The sequence below is a fragment of the Somniosus microcephalus genome, chromosome 4, assembly GCF_052327205.1.
Source record: "Somniosus microcephalus isolate GS21.2 chromosome 4, FLI_Smic_1.0, whole genome shotgun sequence".
NCBI lineage: Eukaryota > Metazoa > Chordata > Chondrichthyes > Squaliformes > Somniosidae > Somniosus > Somniosus microcephalus.
The window spans coordinates 71,810,085-71,816,084 of record NC_140990.1 but is presented as its reverse complement, the minus strand read 5'-3'; the positions used below and the strand labels follow the sequence as shown (position 1 = coordinate 71,816,084).

The 6,000-nt window shown below is 47.5% G+C and overlaps 1 pseudogene; it reads left to right on the top strand.

Moving 5' to 3' along the window:
* Positions 1-784: 784 nt before the first annotated feature.
* Positions 785-6,000, top strand: part of LOC147119189 (uncharacterized) — a 41,247-nt pseudogene continuing 36,031 nt past the window's right edge.

The window sequence follows — 6,000 nt, the reverse complement described above, 5'->3', positions numbered from 1 at the left end:
GGAGGAGAAGCTGCTGGGTTTAACCCCCAGTACTTTGAGCCCAGGAGGGCCCAACAATTTCCAATGTGAGACTGTCAAGGGAGGTGGATTCTGCGGGAGATTACGTTGTTAAATAGACACTGTCCCTACAATGTAAAAAAGTATTGTTTTAGGAACAAGTATTTGTGTAGAGGCTTTTAATCTAGTTTACGTATACAAGTTTTAAAAATTAATTTTTGCGATGTGGGCGCCACGGGCAAGGCCAGCATTTATTGCCCATCCCTAGTTGCCCATTGAGAAGGTGGTGGTGAGCCGCCTACTTGAACCGCTGCAGTCCGTGTGGTGAAGGGCTCCCACCGTGCCATTAGAGTTCCAGGATTTTGACCCAGCGACGATGAAGGAATGATGATATATGTCCAAGTCAGGATGGTGTGTGACTTGGAACAGAACTTGGAGGTGATGGTGTTCCCATGCGCCTTCTGCCTTTTTCCTTCTAGGCAGTCGTGGGACAGATGGGGTGGTCGGTTCCCTTGCCTGAAGGACATTAGTGAACCACTTGTGTTTTTTCAACAATCCAGCAGCTTTCACGGTCACTTTGTTCTAATACCGGCCCCACTAATGACCAGATTAATTAAGCTCAATTTCACAACCTGCTTTTTGTGGGGTCTCGCTCTCACACTCCCTTTTTGCTGTATTAAATCCATTTTACAGGGTACTAAGAAGGGGAAGATTTGTAGACGGGAAACTCAAACCAAACACCACATCAAGATCTGACAGAGTCACACTTTCATTGGCACCTGAATATCATCGGCCTTTGAACATGGAAGCAAAAAGCACCGTTCACGGTGGGGAGGAAACGTACATATGTTCTGTGTGTCGACGAGGATTCAGCCAAGAGTCTGACCTGTCGAGACACAAGCGCAGTCACACCGGGGAGAAACCGTGGAAATGTGGGAACTGTGGGAAGAGATTCAATTACTCGTTTGAGCTGGAAATTCATCGGCGCAGTCACACCGGGGAGAGACCGTTCACCTGCTCCGTGTGTGGGAAGGGATTCACTCAGTCATCTGCCCTGCTGAGACACCACCGAGTCCACGCTGAAAAGAGAAAGTTTAAATGCTCCGACTGCAAGAAAAGCTTTAAACGCCCTGAGGCACTGACAGAGCACCAGTATATTCACACTGGTTACACACCGTTCAGCTGCTCTCACTGCAGGAAGAGGTTCAGGACATCATCTCACCTGTTGAGACACCAGCGATTTCATACTGACAAAGGACCTTTGAAATGCCCAGACTGTGGGAAGTGCTATAAAAGTAACGAGGACCTGATGTGCCATCAGTGTGTTCACACTGATGAGAGATCTTTTAAATTCTCGGACTGTGGGAAGTGCTATAAAAGTAACGAGGACCTGATGTGCCATCAGCGTGTTCACACTGACGAAAGATCTTTTAAATGCTCGGACTGTGGGAAGTGTTATAAAAGTTCCGAGGACCTGACGTGCCATCAGTGTGTTCACACTGACGAGAGATCTTTTAAATGCTCGGACTGTGGGAAGTGTTATAAAAGTTCTGAGGACCTGACGTGTCATGAATGTGTTCACACTGACGAGAGATCTTTTAAATGCTCGGACTGTGGGAAGTGCTATAAAAGTTCTGACGACCTGACGTGCCATCGATGTGTTCACACTGACGAGAGATCTTTTAAATGCTCGGACTGTGGGAAGTGCTATAAAAGTTCCGAGGACCTGACGTGTCATCAGTGTGTTCACACTGACGAGAGATCATTTAAATGCTCGGACTGTGGGACGTGTTGTAAAAGTTCTGAGGACCTGATGTGCCATCAGTGTGTTCACACTGACGAGAGATCTTTTAAATGCTCGGACTGTGGGAAGCGCTATAAAAGTTCCGAGGACCTGATATGCCATCAGTATGTTCACACTGAAGAGAGATCTTTTAAATGCTCGGACTGTGGGAAGTGTTATAAAAGTTCTGAGGACCTGACGTGCCATCAGTGTGTTTACGCTGGCGAGAGCTCTTTTAAATGCTTGGACTGTGGGAAGTGTTATAAAAGTTCCGAGGACCTGATGTGCCATCAGTGTGTTTACACTGTGTAATGAAATCTGTTTGTCTTGATCCTGTATTCGTTTTGCACTCATGTATATTACCCTCCCCCACTGTGTATAGTTTCACTTCCTCTTTCCCGACTAACCTGGGAGGTTCCAGGTCTTGGCTCTTGGCTCCGCCCCTGACTTCTCTTACATAAAGATCCCAGGATCTGTATGACTCATTCCTGTGAACCAGTCGGCGTGTTGAGATGTTAGCTCTGATCTTAGTGATTAAAAGCCAACTTGGTTACGTCTATAACTTCTAGTTTTGTGGTTATTGAAGGCCCATCAATTTTAATCACTAAAGAATACTAGGATGGATCGACTCCTAAAACCAGAGCATCTGGACTTGGATCCACATTCCGCTGAAGCATCAAATCAATTTGGACACTGGCTCAAATGCTTCGAACTCTTCGCGGGGGCCTCATCCGCTAGCGAGGTAGATAAACTGAGTCTACTGACTACTCGCGTAAGTCATCGGATTTATTCGTTCATCCGGGACGCCACCTCTTACACGGAGGCCATCACTATCTTGAAGGCCCAATACCAGAGGCCGGTAAACGAAGTGTACGCCAGACATCTGCTGGCTACACGCAGGCAGCGACCAGAGGAATCAATGGATGATTTCTTACAGGGCCTAAAGGACCTGGTCCGGGACTGTAACTGCAAGGCCGTGACGGCCAACGCGTACTCTGACGAATTGGTCCGCGATTCCTTCATCACGGGCCTCAAATTGAATTATATCCGGCAGAGACTGCTGGAGAAGGAGGTCCTGGACTTAAAAAAGGCAGTGGCCACTGCGCGATCGCTGGACGTGGCCCAGAGAAACTCTGACTCTTATTCTTCCGGCCATGCGGCCCTCACCACCTCGTGCGCGCCGAGGGGGCCGCCATCTTGGAATCAGCCATCTTCCCCATCCAGGTCTCAGACCAGCTCTACGCCGCCGGAGTCCCCACACAGAAGTTCACCCAGGAGTCCTACTACAGCGGCAATGTCTCGAGGCCCGAAATGCTACTTCTGCGGCCAGGCCAAGCACCCCAGACAACGATGCCCAGTGAAGGACGCTACATGCTTCAAATGTAAGAAAAAGGGGCATTTTAGCAAAGTCTGCAGGGGGAATCCGATTTCCAACTCCGTCACCGCCTCGTGCATGCTGTGCGGGCCGCCATCTTGGGATCCATCATCTTTTCCCGACTCAACGGCCGCCCAGGGCCCAACAGTGGCTTCGATCACGGTGGATCAATCCAGGCCCCACCCGTTGACAAAATCCATGATGGACATACAGGTAAACGGGAATTTAACAAAATGTTTAATTGACTGTGGGAGTACCGAGAGTTTTATCCACCCTAGTCTGGTACGGCGGCACTCATTAACGGTAACCCCTACACGGAGCAGAATTGCTATGGCTGCTAAGCCCCACACTTCAGACATTTTGGGCTACTGTGTGGTAACACTGACTGTAAAAGGCACGGACTACAAGGATTTTAAACTCCTCGTGATGCCAGAACTCTGTGTTAATGTAATCTTGGGCCTGGACTTCCAGTGCCACCACGAAAGTGTCACGCTAGCATATGGCGGGTCCCAACCGCCACTCACAGTCTGTGGCCTATCGACCTTAAAAATCAGCCCGCCCTCTTTATTCGCTAATCTCGCTCCGAACTGTAGGCCCATAGCGACCAAAAGTAGACGGTACAGTCTGGAAGACAGACACTTTGTCAAGGAGGAAGTGGACAGACTCCTGCGGGAAGGCATTATTGAATGCAGTACCAGCCCGTGGCATGCCCAAGTAGTCATAGTTAAAAATAGCGAAAAGAAACGGATGGTAATTGACTACAGCCAGACTGTTAATATTTATACCCAGCTGGACGCCTACCCTTTACCCCGCATATCAGAAATGATCAACCAGATTGCGCAATATTAGTCTTATCGACTATCGACCTGAAATCCGCGTAACACCAGCTCCCCATTAGAACGGAGGACCGCCCATACACCGCCTTCAAGGCGATCTGACGTGTCATCAGTGTGTTCACACTGACGAGAGATCTTTTAAATGCTTGGACTGTGGGAAGTGTTATAAAAGTTCTGAGGACCTGACGTGCCATCAGTGTATTTACACTGACGAGAGATCTTTTAAATGCTTGGACTGTGGGAAGTGTTATAAAAGTTCCGAGGACTTGATGTGCCATCAGTGTATTTACACTGTGTAATGAAATCTGTTTGTCTTGATCCTGTATTCGTTTTGCACTCATGTATATTACCCTCCCCCACTGTGTATAGTTTCACTTCCTCTTTCCCGACTAACCTGGGAGGTTCCAGGTCTTGGCTCTTGGCTCCGCCCCTGACTTCTCTTACATAAAGATCCCAGGATCTGTATGACTCATTCCTGTGAACCAGTCGGCGTTTTGAGATGTTAGCTCTGATCTTAGTGATTAAAAGCCAACTTGTTTAAGTCTATAACTTCTAGTTTTGTGGTTATTGAAGGCCCATCACACTGACGAGAGATCTTTTAAATGCTTGGACTGCGGGAAGTGTTGTAAAAGTTCAGAGGACCTGACGTGTCATCAGTGTGTTCACACTGACGAGAGATCTTTTAAATGCTCGGACTGTGGGAAGTGTTATAAAAGTTCCGAGGACCTGACGTGCCATCAGTGTGTTCACACTGACGAGAGATCTTTAAAATTCTCGGACTGTGGGAAGTGTTATGAAAGTTCTGAGGACCTGACGTGTCATCTGTGTGTTCACACTGACGAGAGATCTTTTAAATGCTCGGACTGTGGGACGTGTTATAAAAGTTCTGAGGACCTGATGTGCCATCAATATGTTCACACCGATGAGAGATCTTTTAAATGCTCGGACTGCGGGAAGTGTTATAAAAGTTCTGAGGACCTGACGTGCCATCAATGTGTTCACACTGACGAGAGATCTTTTAAATGCTTGGACTGTGGGAAGTGTTATAAAAGTTCCGAGGACCTGACGTGCCATCAGTGTGTTCACACTGACGAGAGATCTTTTAAATGCTCGGACTGTGGGAAGTGTTATAAAAGTTCCGAGGACCTGACGTGCCATCAGTGTATTCACACTGACGAGAGATCTTTTAAATGCTCGGAATGTGGGAAGTGTTATAAGAGTAACGAGGACCTGACATATCATCAGGGTGTTCACACTGATGAGAGATCTTTTAAACGCTCGGACTGTGGGAAGTGCTATAAAAGTTCCGAGGACCTGATGTGCCTTCAATGTGCACACACTGACGAGAGATCTTTTAAATGCTCGGACTGTGGGAACTGTTATAAAAGTTCCGAGGACCTGACGTGCCATCAGTGTGTTTACACTGACGAGAGATCTTTTAAATGCTCGGAATGTGGGAAGTGTTATAAAAGTAACGAGGACCTGACATATCATCAGGGTGTTCACACTGACGAGAGACCTTTTAAATGCTCAGACTGTGGGAAGTGCTATAAAAGTTCCGAGGACCTGATGTGCCATCAGTGTGTTCACACTGACGGGAGATCTTTTAAATGCTCGGACTGTGGGAAGTGTTATAAAAGTTCTGAGGACCTGACGTGCCATCAACGTTTTCACACTGACGAGAGATCTTTTAAATGCTCGGACTGTGGGAAGTGCTATAAAAGTTCTGACGACCTGACGTGCCATCAATGTGTTCACACTGACGCGAGATCTTTTAAATGCTCGGACTGTGGGAAGTGCTATAAAAGTTCCGAGGACCTGACGTGTCATAGAGAGTCATAGAGTTATACAGTACGGATAGAGGCCCTTCGGCCCATCGTGTCCGTGCCGGCCATCAAGCCCTGTCTAATCTAATCCCATATTCCAGCATTTGGTCCGTAGCCTTGTATGTTATGGCATTTCAAGTGCTCATCCAAATGCTTCTTAAATGTTGTGAGGGTTCCTGCCTC